At 36.4% G+C, this 18,726-nt stretch overlaps 1 long non-coding RNA gene across 1 annotated transcript in view; it reads left to right on the top strand.

The window, feature by feature from the left end:
• LOC121038334 (uncharacterized) overlaps positions 1-18,726 on the top strand; it is an 86,466-nt gene that overhangs the window by 56,630 nt on the left and 11,110 nt on the right. Inside the window, exon 2 of the long non-coding RNA XR_005794299.1 lies at positions 5,273-5,358. This is a non-coding gene — a long non-coding RNA (uncharacterized LOC121038334). The remainder of the gene's footprint in view (positions 1-5,272; positions 5,359-18,726) is intronic.

Raw genomic sequence — 18,726 nt, 5'->3', positions numbered from 1 at the left:
TACCACATGTGTGGCTAGTATTTCTGGACTAATATTTTAGGGTGCCTGAAAGAGATTCACTTCAGAAAACAATGGTGATTCCGGGCTAATGAAAGGTTTCAAGGGTCAGAAGTCAGGAGATTATTACTCTTCTCTCCAGCTCTGTTATTGATCTGATATGCAAACTTCAGGAAATTATTTTATCCTTCTCCCAAATATTGGTTTGCTATAAAAAACAAAATCATATTAGCAGTTCGAAACGTCATGTTCTTGTAAGCAGTTCTTTATAATCACCGTTTGTCACCTGAGAACAGTTTACGTATTGTTACTGGGAATCTTCACCAGTAGAGTCATTTTCCCATTTCTTCAAAACCTTATCTAGAAATGCTGGAATATCCATTCTTCAGAAAGCAGATAATTCTTGTCGCCATGCCAACCAAAACTAATGTTATGGGAGATAAATGTGGTAATGTCCATACTTCTTTCTTTAAAGGGCACTTTAGCCTTTCCTGGTACTTGATGTGTTCTGCACAATGAAAATGAACGCCCATAGCTCCACAAGGAGCTGTAATGTCATTGCTCTTGGCTGCCACAAAGTGGCAGTGTGCCCACTAACTTCCCCATTACTGAAGCCAACCTTGGTCTTCAGAATGAACCAGGCTAAGAGAACTACACCTCAAGTTTAGGGTTGCCAGACAAAACACAGGAAGCCTGGTTAAATTTAAATTTCAGATAAACAGCAACATACTTATACTAAAAAATTATTCAGTGTTTATCTGAAATGCAAATTTAACTGAGTGTCCTGTATTTTGAAGTGCCAAATCTGGCAACTCTACTGTGTAAGTTTGACTCTTGCAATCATGCAACCTTCTTAAGTTGAAATATACTTATCTTCAATGTATTAGGTAGTTATCCAAATCTACTGAATTATGGAAACTCTTTAGTTAGGGGTGTCTATGTTTCCCTCTTCCACTTGACTTCCACTTACCACATAGTACCTGACCCACATTTTTACTCATAAAAATGAATGTAGTTGAAGGCATATTTGTAGTACGTTTGAATGCTGGCTACATCGTGGCTATTACATTAACAAGCATTTACTGATCACACAATGCATACTTTAGAAAAACGTGCACCAAAGAAGTTAGAAAAGATGGTAAAGAAGGGGCAGAAATTGACCTGAATCTTGGGGGGTGAGGGTGGAGAAGAAAAACTTAAATGAAGAGAATGAATACAAGAAACTTTTGAAGGGCAGGTATTTTCACAGCAAAATAAAATTAAAATATTTATGAAAATCTTAAAGGTTTAGTCCAAGGAACCAGTTAGAATATCGGACCATTAACATGATTTATTCATTCATTCTCGTGCCCAAATAATCTTGGCATATATCATATATACTCAATAATGAATAATTGAATTATTTCAAAAAATAAGAATGATACTGAGCTTGATTGCACCTAGTTTTCCATTTTTAATTCACTTGAAATTTTCTCCTTTATTTTAATGAAATCACTTCAAGCCTTATCAAATTTCAGCAGAACTCAATCTGGCTTTTATTATAACAGTCCTATGTAATTTTTTTTATGTATAAAATTATGTATATTAGTTGTTTACTCCAGTGTACTGGGTTTAAAATAGAATTTGTCTTTCTTTGTCTAATGCATTCAAAAGTCAGTTTAAATTTAAATACAGATTTTAATTTAATACAAAGTGTCCCATAAAATTCTGCCTTGAATCTCACTCACTGTGCCAGAAATCTTGCATCGAAGATGTGGTTTGTGAGTTTTTGCTTCCTTTTTTCAAGGGACTGAAAATTATGTGCTCAACCTGACCTGTAAGAATGCATGTATCTCTGCTTCCCAGTCGCATCAAGTACGTTCTGTGCAGAAGGGCTCCACATTTTCACAAATTTACAGGATAAGCAAATCATCTATTTCTTATGATAAGGAGAGATAGTGAATGAAAATCTATAATTGCTATATTCTGCATAGTGAATAAGTAACAAATCTACCTCAAGCTGCACATATTGTCTAATACAACCTAGCTATAAGCAAACACCTTATGCTGTTGATTTATATTATAGCAAAAAGTATGTACTGTAGCTAATCAATAATTTTATTACTTTTTGGAAATTTATGCTATATTTCACCATTTCAACAATCTACATTAGGTAAAGCCTTTTTACCTTGAGCAAAGTATTATAGAGTTTATTATCATCAGCATCTCATTTTTTGGGTGTATGTATCAGATATTCTGCTGGGTGCTATACCAAAAAAAAATGCATTTTTACGATTCACTTCTTTCTAACAGATTTTTAAGTAACTTATAAACATAAAGTTAAAAGAGGTTATGATTACTGATATAGTTACAGTTACAATGAGCTGACGGTCTTCAACGGTTGCTAACAGGGATTAGCTCGTGTGGTTCAAAGGTCTCTAGTGAAGAAAGCAAAACAGGAAACCTGAGTGGTTCTCGGAATGGCAGAGGTAGAGTTATGTTCTCTAGCACGGAACCTTATTTATAAATATTCCAAATTGCTAACTAATGGCAAATTTACACATTTTGATGATACACAGAACAGAAAATAAGATTAAAATGTTCTTACGGAAATCAAGTACTCTTCAGAGTAACTGAGTAACTGAGCATCCAACTTTGTGTGAAGGAGGGCGAGGGAACAGGATGTAAGATGACAATGTTTATATCTCATTCATGGATACTGTAGTAGAAACACAGGATATTTCAATAGTACAGTAAATGGACAGAGCTTGATAAGAAGCAAAGAGTATTTAAATCCAGATGAGAATGGCCGAGTAAAGAAAGGAAAGACTACTGTATGGTGGTAAAGAGCGTGTCAGAAAAAAAGACCTAATTCTTCTGATATATGAAAGTTTCTATAAGTCAATAGGAATAAAACCAAAACCTAATTGAAAAATAAGCAAAAAACATGTACAGATAGTGCGCTGAAGCAGAAATAGAAATAACTCATCTAAAAAGATGGTCATCCTCACTCATCTTAAGAGAAGTGCAATTAAAACCATGAGATAACATTTTTCATCATCAAACTGCTAGGAGCACAACAGGTACGAGGACACTAAAGACAAGAGATACACAGAAAGCAAGATAAAATGACAGTAGCAGTGAAGGAGGAGACAGCTATTGTAGATGGTGTGGACCATTCTGATTGAGGTGGGAGTGGAGGGTAGGAGAAAGGAGGATGTGAATGAAAGCAAACAATGAGTATAGATGGCTTTGTTGATGTGTTTTTGCTATAAACGAGACGAGAAGGATAGTACCTACAGGGGAGTAAGGAGTAAAAAAAGTTTTGTTTATTATGAAATGAACGAGAAATGTGTAGAATGTGTATAGTATGCTACCATTTGTGTGTTCTGAGTTTTAATAGATAGATGAAAGAGAGAGAGAGAGAGAGAGAGGTGCTTGTACATGCAAATATGTAAAGAATATTTCTGGAAGGATTCACATAAGGAAATTAGGTAGCTAAAAGACAAGAGGTAGAAGATCATTTCCTTTTTTGCTTTTCAATTTCATGCCATATTCTTGAATCATCCATACAGAAAGAAAACAATTCACTATTTAAAATACCATATGAAGGGGTGCCTGAGTGGCTCAGTCGGTTGGGCATCAGACTCTGGATTTCAACTGGGGTAATGGTCTCATGGTTTGAGATCAGCCTTGTGCTGTGCTCTATGCTGCCAGCGCTGAACCGGCTTGGGATTCTCTCTCTCTCCCTCTCTGCCCCTCTTGTGTTCTCTCTCTCTCTCTCTCTCAAAATAAATAAGCTTCAAAAATAATTTTAAAAAATATATAAATTGTGCTCAACTGTGAACATGATTTAATTGTTCTCCATTCAAGTTGCATCTTACAAATTAATTTAGAAAAGTTGAGGGGCGCCTGGGTGGGGCAGTCGGTTAAGCGTCCGACTTCAGCCAGGTCACGATCTCGCGGTCCGTGAGTTCGAGCCCCGCGTCGGGCTCTGGGCTGATGGCTCGGAGCCTGGAGCCTGTTTCCGATTCTGTGTCTCCCTCTCTCTCTGCCCCTCCCCCGTTCATGCTCTGTCTCTCTCTGTCCCCAAAATAAATAAACGTTGAAAAAAAAATTTAGAAAGGTTGAAAATGTTTATATTTTTTTAATTTAAAAAAATTTTTAAATTAGTTTCATTGCATTAAGAAAACAATAATCAGAGAAAATTTCATTAACCTTCAAGTTCCATGTGGACTTTATTTGCTAATAAATATTTTCTAAATCCTAATCTATCAGCATAAGTCAAAATACATTTTCACAATTGTTGTGGGTTGAGTTGTGTCCCCAGAAATGATATATGTTCAAGTCCTAACCCTCAGTATGTGTGAATATGACCTTACTTGTAAATCAGGTCTTTGTTGATATAATCAAAGTAAGATGAGGTCATATTGAATTTGAGTGGGCCCAAACCTATGACTGGTGTCCACATAAGACAAGGGGACTTTGGACACAGAGATACACAGAGATAATGCCATGTAACAGTGAAAACCAAAATTGCAATGATGCAGCCTCAAGCCAACGAATGGTAAGGATTGCCAGCAACCAGCAAAAACTAAGAGAGGCAAGGAAGGGTTTTTCCCAAGAGTTTTTAGTGAGACCATGGCCTACCAACACCTTGATTTTGGACTCCAGACCAAAAACTGTGAGAGAATGGCTTTCTTTTGTTTTAAACCCAGTCTGTGTTATTTGGCTACAGCAGCCCCAAAACTAATACAATAAAGTGATATTTCATGAATGATGTGGGAAAGTGTGTCTTGGAAAAGTAGTTTCGATTTCAGGAATATGAGATCATATGCATTCACAGAAAACAGAGATTAGAGTAGTATAGAATATCTTTTAAAGGAGCAAGATAAATTGTTCCAAATCTAACCGAATGATTTGAATACAAAAGATAAAAAAAAAAAAGATAATTGATACAGGCCAGCTCTGCACATACGAGTGACATGGATATAAAGGTGAATACTCATTTCTCACACGACAAAGATGGTAAATAGATAAAAGAAAGAAAAGACTGTTTCGCAGACATAGGACTTTGTGATTCAGACTGACTCTTCTGAGAGTTTGTCTATTAAACAATCTGACTCAAAGAAAGCACAAATGTCTTTATTCATGTGGAAGGAGTATGTTCATGTTGGGAAAGGTGTTGCAAACAAAATACTGAATACTTCAGAATTAAAAAAAAATTATGCAACTGCAATGGCTCAGTGTTTTACACAGGGGCAGTGAGTAATTGCTGTTCTGTGTTTATTTTTAGATAAAAGATCTGCGGCTATAGAACCCTTCTCCATGACATTTTCACAGAACACACTATTTAAGATTTACATCATTTCATCACTCAAGGTAATTTATTTCTTAAGAATACCATAAAATCTATTTAAGTCATTTCCTGTCTCCCAATGAAATGAAAGGCATCTCTAAAGGGATTTCAGTGTATCCTTTTGAGTGTGTGTGTTTTATATTTTTGCATTTTCCCAGGAAGAAATGGAGACAGTGACTCAATTAATACCTTATGCTTATTCTCTCATTATTCCATTCTTTGTTTCAGCAATTATTTGAAATAAATGGAGGCTGTTTGCTCAACTCTCTTAGGCTGGTGCTTATTAAGTAATAGCCCTGGTCTGCCCTATGTTGTTCTTGTAGTCCAGTCATGAATAAATAGGACTCCAGCTCTCATTCAAAGGAAGCTTTGGAAATGACTCTTATTTATTTCTGCTAACATTACAAAGAGAGAGAGAGAAACTATTGACAGTGATAAAAAAAAATTAAAGTCTATGCAGTCTTAATATACTGTGAAGATCCTTAAGTATTTATTTGAAGATGAGAAACTGTTAACTCATCACAGACAGTGGATTGGGTCTGAGGATTTAGATTCCCTGACCCCAAATTGTCAAGCGTTCCTGACTAAGATACTCAAACAATCTAGGAATTAACACTCACTTTTTAAAAAAAAGTTTTTTTTTTAACGTTTATTTATTCTTGAGAGACCAAGAGAGACAGAGCACAAGAGGGGGAGGAACAGAGAGAGGGAGGGAGACACAGAATCTGAAGCAGGCTCCAGGCTCTGAGCTGTCAGAACAGAGCCCGAAGCAGGGCCCGAACCCATGGACCTCGAGACCATGACCTGAGCTGAAGTCGGATGCACAACTGACTGAGCCACCCAGGCCCCCCAACACTCACTTTTTCTGTTTGTTAAGATGATTGTGGATTCACAGCCAGTTGGAAAAAAATAATACAAAGGGATCATTTATACCCTTTACCCAGTTTTTTCCTTTGTATAATGCTGCAGTATATCACAACCACTATATCGATATTAATGCAGTCCAGTGATCTTACATTTCTCCAGTTTTACTGGTACGTGTGTGTGTGTGTGTGTGTGTGTGTGTGTGTGTGTGTGTAATTATATATGATTTTATCACATGTGTAAGTTATGCAGTTTACCATCACAGTCAAGATGCTGGAAATTTCTGTCACCAGAAGGATCCTTCATGTTGCTCTTTTAAACCAAACCCGCCTCTCTCCTGCCACACCTCCAGCTTTTCCCTGATTCTCATCCCTAATCCCTGACTACCACAAATCTGCTCTCCATTTTGACAATTTTGTTATCTCAAGATATTGTATTAATGGATTCATGCGGTACATAAACTTTAGAGATTAGCTTTTTTCTCCCTGGAGGTTCAAGCAAGTTGTTGCATGTATCAAAAGCTTGTTCCTTTCCTTTGCTATGGTTTGACTCTACCATAGTTTTATTAGCCACTTACCTGTTGAACATCTGCACTGTTTCCAGTTTGGGACAATTATGACTAAAGCTGCCGCGAACAATCGTGCATAGGTTTTTATGTAAACATGTCTTTGTTTCTCTGGGGTAAATACTCAGGAGTGTAAATGGTTGGTAAGAGACATTGGCATATTTAATTTTATAAGAATCTTCCAAACTTTTTCCCATAGTAACCTACCATTTTACATTCCCACCAGCAATACATGAGTGATCTAGTGTATTCTAGTCACTGCCAGCATTAGATATGGTCACTATTTTTTATTTCAGTCATCTTGCTAGATTTATATTGATGTATCTTTGAAGTTTTAATTTGCGTTTACCTGATGGCTAATGAGACTGACATCTTTTCATGTGCTTATTTGCCAAGTGTGTATCCTCCTGATGAAATCTCTGTTCGTGTCTTTTGACAATTTTCTAGTTGGATCGCTTGCTTTCTTACTGCTTTTTAAATTTGCCGTATAATTAAAATACAATGTTATATTGGTTTCAGAGGTACATTATAGTCATTGAACAGTTCTATACATTACTCAGCACTCATCACCATAAGTCTACTTTTAATCACCTTCACCTCTTTCACCCATTCCCCCATTAGTTTGGTATCCATTAGGTTGTTCTTTATAGTTAAGAGTCTGGTTTTTCTGTTTGTCTCTTTTTTTTTTTCATTGTTTATTTGTTTTGTTTCTTAAATTCCATGCATGAGTAAAACCATATGGTATTTGTCATTCTCTGACTAACTTACTTCACTTGCCATTATACTCTCTACATCCAACCATTTGCTGCAAATGGCAAGATTTCATAATTTTTTATGACTGAGTAATATTCCAATGTGTATGTATACCGCTTCTTTATCCATTCATCTATAAATGGACATTTGGGTTGCTTCCATATTTATGCTATTCTAAATAATGCTGCAATAAACATAGAGGTGCATATAACCTTTTGAAAACATGTTTTTGTATTCCCTGGGTAAATAACCAGTAGTGGAATTACTAGATGAGACACTAGTTCTATTTTTAATTTTTTAAAGAATTTCCATACTGTTTTACCTGGTGGCTGCACCAGTTTGCATTCCTACCAACAACACACAAGGATTCTTTTTGCTCCACATCCTCACCAATACTTGCTATTTCTTATGCTTTTGATTTTAGTCATTCTGACATGTGTGAGGTGTTATCTCGTGTGATTTTTGATTTGCATTCCCCTGATGATGAATGACGTTGAGCATCTTTTCTTGTGTCTGTTGGCCATCTGGATGTCTTTTGGGGAAACATTTGTCCATGTCTTCTGCCCATTTTTGAATTGGATTATTTGGTTTTTTGGTGTTCTTTATATATTTTGGATACTAACCCTTTGTTGGATATGTCATTTGCAAATATCTTCTCCCACTCAGTAGATTGTCTTTTAGTTTTGTTGATTGTTTCCTTTGCTGTGCAGAAGCTTTTTTATTTCGATGTAGCTCCAATAGCTTATTTTTGCTTTTATTTCCCTTGCCTCAGGAGACGTACCTAGAAAATTGTTATTACAGTTGATGTCAGAGCAATTATTGCCTGTGTTCTCATCCAGGATATTTATGGTTCCGGGTCTCACATTTAGGTCTCTGATCCATTTTTGTGGATGGTATGAGAGAGGGTCCATTTTCATACTTTTGCATGTAGCTGCCTAGCTTTCCCAACACAGTTTATTGAAGAGACTATCTTTTCCCCATCGCATATTCTTACCTCCCTTGTCAAAGACTAATTGACCATATAATCATAGGTTTATTTCTAGGCTCTCTATTCTGTTGCATTGATCCAAGGGTCTATTTTGTGCCAGTACCATACTATTTTGATGACTATAGCTTTGTATTATATCTTGAAATCTGGGATTATGATACATTCAGTTTTGTTCTTCTTTTTCAAGATTTCTTTGGCTATTGTGATCTTTTTTGGTTCCATACAAATTTTACAATTGTTAGTTCTAGATCTGTGAAAAATACTGATGGTATTTTAGTAGGGATTGCATTAAATGTGTAGATTGCTTTGGGTAATATGGATATTTTAACAATATTTGTTCTTCCAATCCGTGAACATAGCATATCTTTCCATTTGTTTGTGTCATCTTCAATTTCTTTCATCAATGTTTTATAATTTACAGAGTGGAGGCCTTTCACTTCCTTTGTTAAATTTATTCCTAGGTATTTTTGTTGGTGGTGGTGGTGCAAATATAAATGGGATTATTGATTTCTCTTTCTGCTGCTTCATTATTAGTGTAGAGAAATGCAACAGATTTCTGTATATTGATTTTGTATCATGCAAATTTACTGAATTTATTTATCAGTTCTAGTAGTTTTTTGGTGGAGTCTTTAGGGTTTTCTGTATATAGTGTCATGTCATCTACAAATAGTGAAAGTTTTACTTCTTCCTTACCAATTTGGATGCCTTTATTTCTTTTTGTTGTCTGATTGCTGTGGCTAGGACTTTAAATACTATGTTGAATAAAAGTGGTGAGAGAGAACATCTTTTTTGTTGTTGTTGTTCCTGATTCCATTTCATTGGTGGTAATTGGTCTGTTCAGATTTTCTATTTCTTCCTAATTCAGTTTTGGTAGTCTATGTTTCTGGAATTTATCCATGTCTTCTAAGTTGTCCAATTTTTTGGCATAAAATTTTTCACAATATTTCCTTAAAATATGTTGTATTTCTGTGGTATTGGTTGTTATTTCTCCTTTTTTATTTCTGATTTTGTATATTTGAGTCCTCTATCATTTTCGTTTTTTGATGAGTCTGGCTAAAGATTATCAATTTTGTTGATCTCTTCAAATAAGCACCTCCTGGATTCATTGATCTATTCTAACCATTTTTTAGTTTCTCGTTTGTTTGTTGCTTTATTATTCCCTTCCTTTTGCTGGTTTGGGATGTTGCTTGTTGTTCTTTTTCTTTCTCTAGCTCCCTTAGGTGTAAGGTTAGGTTGTTTATTTGAGGTTTTTCTTGCTTCTTAAGGTGTGCCTGTATTGCTCATGAATTTCCCTCTTAGAACAGCTTTTGCTGTGTCCCAAAGATGTTAGACCATTGGGTTTTCATTTTCATTTGTCTCCATGTATTTTTTAATTTCCTCTTTGATTACTGGTTGACCCATCAATTGTTTAGTAGCATGTTATTTAACATCTATGTATTTGTATTCTTTCCGAATTTTTTCTTGTGGTTGATTTCTAGTGTTGTGGTCAAAAAAGTTGCATGGTATGATTTCAGTCTTTTTAAATTTGTTGATACTTGTTTTGTGACATGACATGTGATCTGTAATGGAGACATTTCATGTGTACTTGAAAAGAATGTATTCTGCTGTTTTAAGATGGAATGTTCTGAATATATCTGTTAGATCCAATATATCTGGTCCAATGTGTTATTCAAAGCCACTATTCCCTTGTCGATTTTCTATTTGGATGATCTCTCCATTGATGTAAGTAGGGTGTTAAAGTCTCCTACTATTATTGTACTAATATGAATTTCTTCCTTTATGTTTGCTAATAGCAGCTTTATGTGTGTGGGTGCTCCCATGTTGAGCGTGTAAATATTTACAATTGCTATTTCTTCTTGTTGGATTGTTCTTTTTCTGATTATTCAGTGTTGTTCTTTGTGTCTTATTACAGTCTTTGCTTTAAACTCTATTTTGTCCAGTATTAAGTATTGCTACCCCAACTTTCTTTTCATTTCCATTTGCATGATAAATGCTTTTCCATCCCTTTATTTTTAATCTGTATGTAACTTCAGGTCTGAAATGAGTCTCCTGTAGGCAGTGTATAAATTGGTCTTGCTTTTTTATCCATTCTATCACCCAGTGTCTTTTGACTGGTGCATTTAGTCCATTTACATTCAAAGTAATCATTGATAGGTATGTATTTATTGACATTTTGGTACTTGTTTAATGATTATTTTCGTATTTCTTCTCTGTTCGTTTTTCTCCAGCTCTCTTCCCTCCAGGTTTGCTGGCATTCTTTAGTGATGTACTTGGATTCTTTACTGTTTCTTTTTTGGACATCTATTACTGGTTCAATTAGTGGTTACCACTAGGCTTATATATGCATCTTAACATCTTATGCATATGGCAGTCTATATAAAGTTGATGGTTGCTTAAGTTCGAACCATTCTTTTTTTTTTTTTTTTTTTTAATGTTCATTTATTTTTGAGAGAGAGAGAGAGACAGAGCATGAGCTGGGGGGGGGGGGGCGGGTAGAGAGGGAGGAGACACAGAATCTGAAGCAGGCTCCAGGCTCTGAGCTGCCAGCACTGAGCCTGATGCGGGGCTCGAACCCACGAACCATGAGATCATGACGTGAACTGAAGTCGGACACTCAACCGACTGAGCCACCCAGATGCCCCAAGTTCGAAACATTCTAAAAGCAATAAATGTTTATCCCTCTCTCCCACATTTTAGATACATGATGTCATACTTTGCATCCTTTTATTTTGTGAATCCCTTGACTGATTTTTATAGGTAAACCTAGTTTTATTGCTTTTGTGCTTCCTACTTTTCTTACTCCCACTTGTGGTCTTTCCTTTCCACTTACAGTGTCCCTTTTAATGTATCTTGTAAGGCTGGTTTAATGGTAGTGCATTCCTTTAACTTTTGTTTGTTTGGGAAACTCTATCTATGCTTCTATTCTGAATGATAACCTTGTTGGATAGAGTATTCTTGGCTGTGGATTTTTCCCTGTTAGCACTTTGAATGTATCATGGCACTCCCTTCTGGCCTACAATGTTTCTGCTGAAAAATCAATTGATAGCTTCGTGGGGTTTCCCTTATATGTATTTTCTTTTCTCCTGCTTTGAAAATTCTTTATCACTACTTTTTGCCATTTTAATTACTATGTGTGTTGATGCTGACCTCCTTGGGTTGATTTTGTTGGGAGTTTTCTGTATCATCTGGATCTAGATGTCTGTTTCTTTCCCCAGATTCAGCAAGTTTTCAGCTATTATTTCTTCACATAAATTTTCTGCTCCCTTTTCTCTCTCTTCTCCTTCTGGGATCCCTATCACGCAAACGTTATTATACTTGATGGTGTCACTGAGTTTCCTTAATTTTTCTCACTTTTTATTATTTGTTTTTCTCTCTCCTGTTGAGCTCCATTGCTTTTTATTCCTTTGTCCTCCAGGTCACCAATTCATTATTCTGCCTCCTCTAGTGTACTTTTAATTTTATTTAGTGAGTTCTTTATCTCTATTTGGTTCTTTTTTATGTTTTCTATCTCTTTGTTGTGGATCTCACTGAGGTCCTCCACTCTTTTCTCAGGTCCACTGAGTATCTTTATGATCATTACTTTAAATTCTTTATCAGGTATATTACTTACCTCCTTTCTGTTCAGCCATCTTTCTGTGCTTTTATGCTGTTCTTTCATTTGGGACATATTCCTCTGTCTCCTTAATTTCTCTAACTGTGTCTTTTTCTATGTGTTAGGAAAGCCAGCTATATCTCCTGCTCTTGAAAGTAGTGGCCTTATGAAGAAGAGTTTCTGTAGTGCCCTGTAGTGCAATGTCCTCTGTTCACCAAAACCTGGCATTGCAGAGGTATCTCCTATGTATGTTGTGTGCACCCTGCTGTTGTGACTGAGCTGTGTTTGCCTTCAGTCCAGTCAACTGCAATGCCTCTCTTTGCCTGTTGTGGACAGGGTTTGGTCCCTGTGTTGTTAATGGGCCATCTGTGGCTGCCTTGGGTTTGAGTTGAGGGAGACCAGGCATTAGCCAGAGATGCAGTAGCACCAAACTATAGGGCACCTTCCCTGTGTTGTCCCCTAAGATTTCATTGGTGGGCAGGGCCTGCAGTCAGACCCAAAGTGTGCCCCTAGCCCACTGCTGAGGTTGCAGGTAGATTGATCTATGTGGTTATAATCCCCTCTCTTAGGAGCACAAGTCATTTTGGAGTGGTGCTGGCCTCTGTTGAGGCTGCTTGCACACTACCAGGCTTGTGGCACCACTTTGGATGGAGGGTGTGTCTGCAAGAGAACAGAGGGACAGGTCTTAGAAAGCTAGCAAAGCCCACACTGGTCCACTTGTGGAGGGAAACTGTAGCCACCCGGGAAAACTCCTGCCCAGGCCAGGATGGATGGAGCAGGTCCACAGAAGAGCCCAGAGACAGGACATACTTTAACAAACTAGGTGGAGGGTATTAGTGCTTTCCTGGTTCCTGCAGGTGTCAGTGTATCTAGGCTGGGGGTCAGGAAGGGAAATACCCACCAGCTCCTTTGCTCCTCAGGAAGTCTCTCACAGATTCCTGCCCCTCCAGCACACACTCAGATTACTAAATAAATCTCCTTCGTGTATACCCCAGGCATTTTTCAAACCGCTTCCTCTCTGCAGTATCTCAGTGGAACTGTTTGTTGTTCTGTCTCTTTAAGGGCAATGACTCAGTTTCTTATCACCCTCTGGAATTCAGAGCTTAACTTGATGATTTTTAAAGTTCCAGGTGTTAAGCCCCACTGACTGTAAAAACTCGTGAAGCCAGGCCTTTCTGGTTTTCAAAGCCAAATGTTATGGAGAATTCATTTGTGTGGGTCCCCCATGCCTTGGGTGCCTGGTTTGGAGTCTATTTCTCTCTCCATTCTGAGCTCACAGCATCCCTGCCTCCTGTAGACAGTTTTACAGGTCCATTTGACTCCTGACCATGTCTCTGCCCTTCCTACCATCTTGAATATGGTCTCTTCTCTGCATTTAGTTGTGGAGAGTCAGTTCAGCCAGTCTTCAGGTCATTCTCTGGGTTATTTACACTGATGTAGGTGTTATCTAGTTGAGTCCATGGGATGACGTGAGTTAGTTAGGGTCTTCCTACTCTGCCACCTTCCCTGGAAGCCCTCTCACTGTTGAGTTTTGACAGCACTTTGTATTTTCTAGATACTAGTTCTTAGATGGACATGTGGTTTTCATATATTTTCTCCAGTCTGTAGTTTGTCTGTTCACCTGATTTACGAGGTCCAATTTATTATTTGTTCCTGGATCAAGTCTAAGAACTCTGTACCTAGATCCTGGTCCCAAATATTTTTCATTACTTTTTTCTCTAAAAAGCTTTCTAGTTTTACATTTTACATTTAAGCCCATGATCCATTTTCAGTTCATTTTTGTAAAAATGTGAGCTTATTTGATGAAAAGGCTATCCTACCTCATTGAACTGTTTTTGCACTTTTGTCAAAATCAGTTGAGCATATTTGTGTGGGTTGAGTGCTGGTTCTACATCTGTTTCATGGATCTATGTGTTTCTCTCATAATACCACATTGTCTCGATTCCTATAACTACAAGCCTTCATATCAGGTAGAGTGATACCTCAAAATTTAGTTTTATTTGTCAAGATTTTTTTTTAATCTATGCTAGGATCTGTGCCCTTTTATATACATTTTAGAATAAACAAATCTATATCAACAACAACAAAACCTCACTAGGATATTGATAAAAAAGATATTAAATCTATAGATACATTTAGACTAGATTGACATCTTTAATATATAGTATCTCCTAGTCCATGAGCATGGATGTCTCTCCTTTTATTTAGATCTTTTTTAAATTTTTCATCAGTGTTTAGTAATTTTTAGCACAGAAATCTTGTATATGTGTATTAGACTTAAACCCAAGTATTTCTTTTTCTTTGGAGCAATTCTAAGTGATACCATGTTTTTAATTTCAGATTCTTGCATGTTCAATGTTAGTATTCAGAAATGCAACTGATTTTGTTTTTGATTTTACATTATCCTGTGACCTTGCTGAACTTACTTATTAGTTCTACAAAGTATTTCTGGTAGATTCCTGGGGAATTTCTATGTAAACAATCAAGTCATGTGCAAAGAGAAACAATTTTACTTCCTCCTATCTAATGTGTATGCCCCTTATTTCCTTTCCTATCTTATTATTAGAACTTCCAAGACCCTGTTGACTTAGAGTAGTGGGAGTGCACATTTTTATGTGTTGCCTAAATCCTCCCATAAGAGCAAACACACCGTGAAACCAGAGACTTCACCTATTTTGTTCATTTGCTGTGTCTGTTGCCTATAGGAGTGCCTGGTACATGTAAACACACAAAAAGTGTTCAATGAGCAGTTAGTGAAAGATGAATAAATGACCAAATGCATACATGAATGCTGTTATTTGGAAGAAAATAATCATAGAATAAAAAACAATAATCCACTATTCCTTCTTACCGAAGAATTGGTGACAAAATTTGACCTTTCTGCTGACAATTTGGTCTCTCCCATCTACTCTGTCCTTTACTATGTTCCAATTATTATTGTTCTCCCATTGGGCACTGTTGGAAATCCGTGTTTCTTTTCAGAACCCTTATTGCTAATCACAAAGAGTCTTGACAAGTCAATTTGCTGAAAGCCATCAACAATGTATTTCCTGCCCAAATTTTCTTTCCTTTCAATCTGCATAGTTCGTTCCAGGCTGCCTGCTTGATTTCTTAACAGAGAACATATTTATTCACTTATTAAACAAATATTGTTGAGAATCTATTATGTGCCAGGTGATGTTTTATGCATTTCTCTCTCTTGAGTGCTCTGTTCTTCCTGGCAACTGTGTTCTCTCTATGGCATCAGTATTTCCCTGGAACGTCAGTATTTTCCATATGCTTTATGTACGGGAGGGCTTTCAGGAGGGGAAAAAAATCATTTCCAGCCCTGAGTATATGATGAAAATAGATACTCCATTTTCCAGAATCATTATCAGCTTGATACTTCCTGTATACACCATTAAATAAACTTCTGGAAACATCAAGTGATGTACATTATTGTTTCCTCATATTCAAGAAGACATTAGTTACACTATCATCAGGTTTCTTTGAGAACAAAAGTAAGATTGTTAAATAAACCAAATATTAGGCATGGTAGGTTTGGAAATAATGAGAAATAAGTAGTGGAGAAAACACTGTTTATGTGGAAGTAAATTTGGAAAAGAGACAAAAATAAAAACAGGAGCCTTTTCACAATGCCTGTCTTGTTCTTCTGTCAGACATCTTAGATCATCAGAGTTCTGTTTTCCTAGTGAGGTAGCCTTCAGGTTACCAAGCTACCACTGGTTTCCTGATGCTATAAAATTTAACTGTGCCTACAAAGCAACTTCTGAAGATAAATAGAAATTTTCCCTTAGAGGATAAACAGAGGCTGTATTAAATTGTAACTGGTATTCAACTCCACCAACTGGTTGGTTGATAGCTATTACATTGTAATTAATTTAACTTCATACGATCAAGATGTTGTATTATGCACGTCTCTCTCTGATTCCCCTGCAGCAGTAAAAGCTTTTCCCTCTGTTATCCATATGCATGAGTTTAGGTTTAAGTCTGTGGATGGATGCATCATAAGATGCCAGAGGGGCTCCTTGCATCTTTACTACATGGGACGTTGGTATTTATTCCGCCCTACCTAATTTTGGGCAAATTTATTTCCCATCTGAAGTATAAATGGATTATATGATTTATGAATAAACCATAATGATGGAATATCCCCTGGATTTCAAGTAAATAACATAAGGCTTACAGAAAAAAAAATGAATTCATTCATTCATTCATGCCTTCATTTATCTAAAAAAATATTACTTGATAGGCTGCTCTATGCAGTCTAGAGAATGGAGATGAGATAAAGTCCCCAGCTTCATGCAACATACATTTCAGAGAGTTATCAGATCATAAACAAAGCAAGAAATAAATGAGACACTCATAGACTGTAATGAGTCCCGTAAATGAGATACAAAGGCAGAGATATGGAGTGGCCAGAGGAAGATATTTTTGCTTGAATGATCAGAGACCTCTCCAGTGGCATTTATACAGCATCCCAACAAATAGAGTCCTCCAACATCTTCAAGAATTGGTCCAGACTCTGAGCAACCTACCTGTCACAAAGCAACTTTTTTTAAAGTTCCATTTTTAAATGGCTCTGTCATTTAACCCTAATTTATCTGGCTTTTAATTTAGTGAGAAAGATGTGCTCAGTATTAAAAATTATCTTTTAAATGCGAATAGCTAGATTTTTCTGTGCCATTTAAAAATGATGTATCCCTTCCTTATCGATTTGTGATCCTTCCTTCATGATAATATTACATACTCCAGTTTTTTTTTTTTTTAATGGCAATAATATTTAACTGTTTCCTCCTCTGGAATGTATTTTGGTGTAATGTAGGGTATATAATTATCCGCTTTCTGCTGTGCACCTTTCTCTCATACTGTAGGGTGACACCACTTTTGTCACATCTCAAACTAATGAACCATATTTTAAGTTCTGTTCCAAGAATTTTAATTTTTATATCTGTAAATAAAGTTGTCCACTTTACTGTTCTGGATTATCTTTCATTTGTTTTAATGTCAAGGTTCTACCAACTTCATAAAATACTCTGAATAGAATAGACTTTTTTATTCTTCTAAATCTTGGAATAACTTACATAATACAGAAATCTTTTCCTTGGCATTTAAAAAATAAGCTCACCAAAGTCTAAAAAGACACATTCCTGAATAAAATTATTTTATACATATTTGTATGTTTTTTTCTGTGATTATCAGTTAATCCAGGCCCCTATATCTAAGTCAGCTTTGCTAATTTATATTTCCCAATATAATCTCCTATTTGTTCAAGATTTTCAAATATATTACCATAGAATTATATTCACTCTAATCACTTTCATCTCTTGTTAATCTCATTAAAATATTACTCATTATTTATTGAGCTTTTTGATCCTCTTTAAAATCAGAAGTTTGTCTTATCTGATTGTTTCTAATACAAGTTCTTGGATATATTTGTGGTTGCTTTCTGTAGCTGCCCTAACAAATTGCACAGAGCTGATGCCTGAAAACAACACCAGTTTATCATTTCATGGGGGTGTATGTCAGAACTGATGCAGGTCTCAAGACTGAAATCGAGATGTGGGCAGGACATTTTCGGAGTGCAATGCCAGGGGTGATTCCATATCCTTGCCTCTCCAACTTCAAGAGTCACCTCCATTCTTTGTCTTGAGGTTCCATTTCTCTACCTGCAAAGCCAGACACAAGGGAGGGGGCCAGTTCTTCCATGTCCTGTCACTAAACCTCTGTAGTCACATCTGCCTCTGATGCTGTCTCTTCTTCTGCCTCTCTCTTTCACTTGAAGGACTCTTCGGATTCTGTTGAGTCCATCCAGACTAGCCTGAATAACCTCCTTGTTTTACAAACAGTCAATTAATTAGTCACCTTAATTCTCTCACAACCTTAATTCTCCTTTGTTGTGTAACCTAACAGGTCCCAGGGATCAGGGCATGAACTTCTGGGAGGGATGGGAAAACACATGATTCTGCTTACCAAAGTAACAATTACATTTTTTTATATTTAACATCATCTTTCCGCTTTCCTTTTTATTTTGTTTCTTGTTGCTTCCTTAATGTAATTCCATTGCCATTCAAAAAGCTCTAGTAGAGTGTTTGGTTTATTTATTTTCACTTTCTAACAAAAGTTTTAAATCAATGAATTTTCCTTTAAGTACAACTTTGGCTATATCTCTGAGGTTATAATAATGTCTAGATAGTTTCTAAGTGTTAGAACTGGTAGACTTAAATTTACATGTATCTGTGTTATCTTTCAATAAACTTTTATTATTTACCTTTATTTTTAATAGAAATTGGCTGGTTCAGGTTTTCCTTAGAAGTTTTCTTTGTCAGGGGTGACTGGGTGACTAAGTGAGTTAAGCACCTGACTCTTGATTTTGGCTCAGGTCATGATCTAATAGTTCATGAATTTGGAGCGCACGTTGGGCTCTCTGCTGTCAGCATAGAACCTGCCTCAAAAAACTCGGTCCTCCTCTCTCTCTGCTCTCCCACTCACTTGTGCTCTCTCTCTCTCTCAAAAAAAAAAAAAAAAATTAAACAATTAAAAAATTAAAAGAAAATTAAAAGAAAAAAGAACATTCCACCCAAAGATAGAATAAATAAGTAGGCAATATTTTTCTTACTAATAACAAT

The sequence above is a fragment of the Herpailurus yagouaroundi genome, unplaced genomic scaffold, assembly GCF_014898765.1.
Source record: "Herpailurus yagouaroundi ecotype Mexico unplaced genomic scaffold, PumYag 165, whole genome shotgun sequence".
Lineage (NCBI taxonomy): Eukaryota > Metazoa > Chordata > Mammalia > Carnivora > Felidae > Herpailurus > Herpailurus yagouaroundi.
This window is presented reverse-complemented; position numbering and strand designations above follow the sequence as displayed.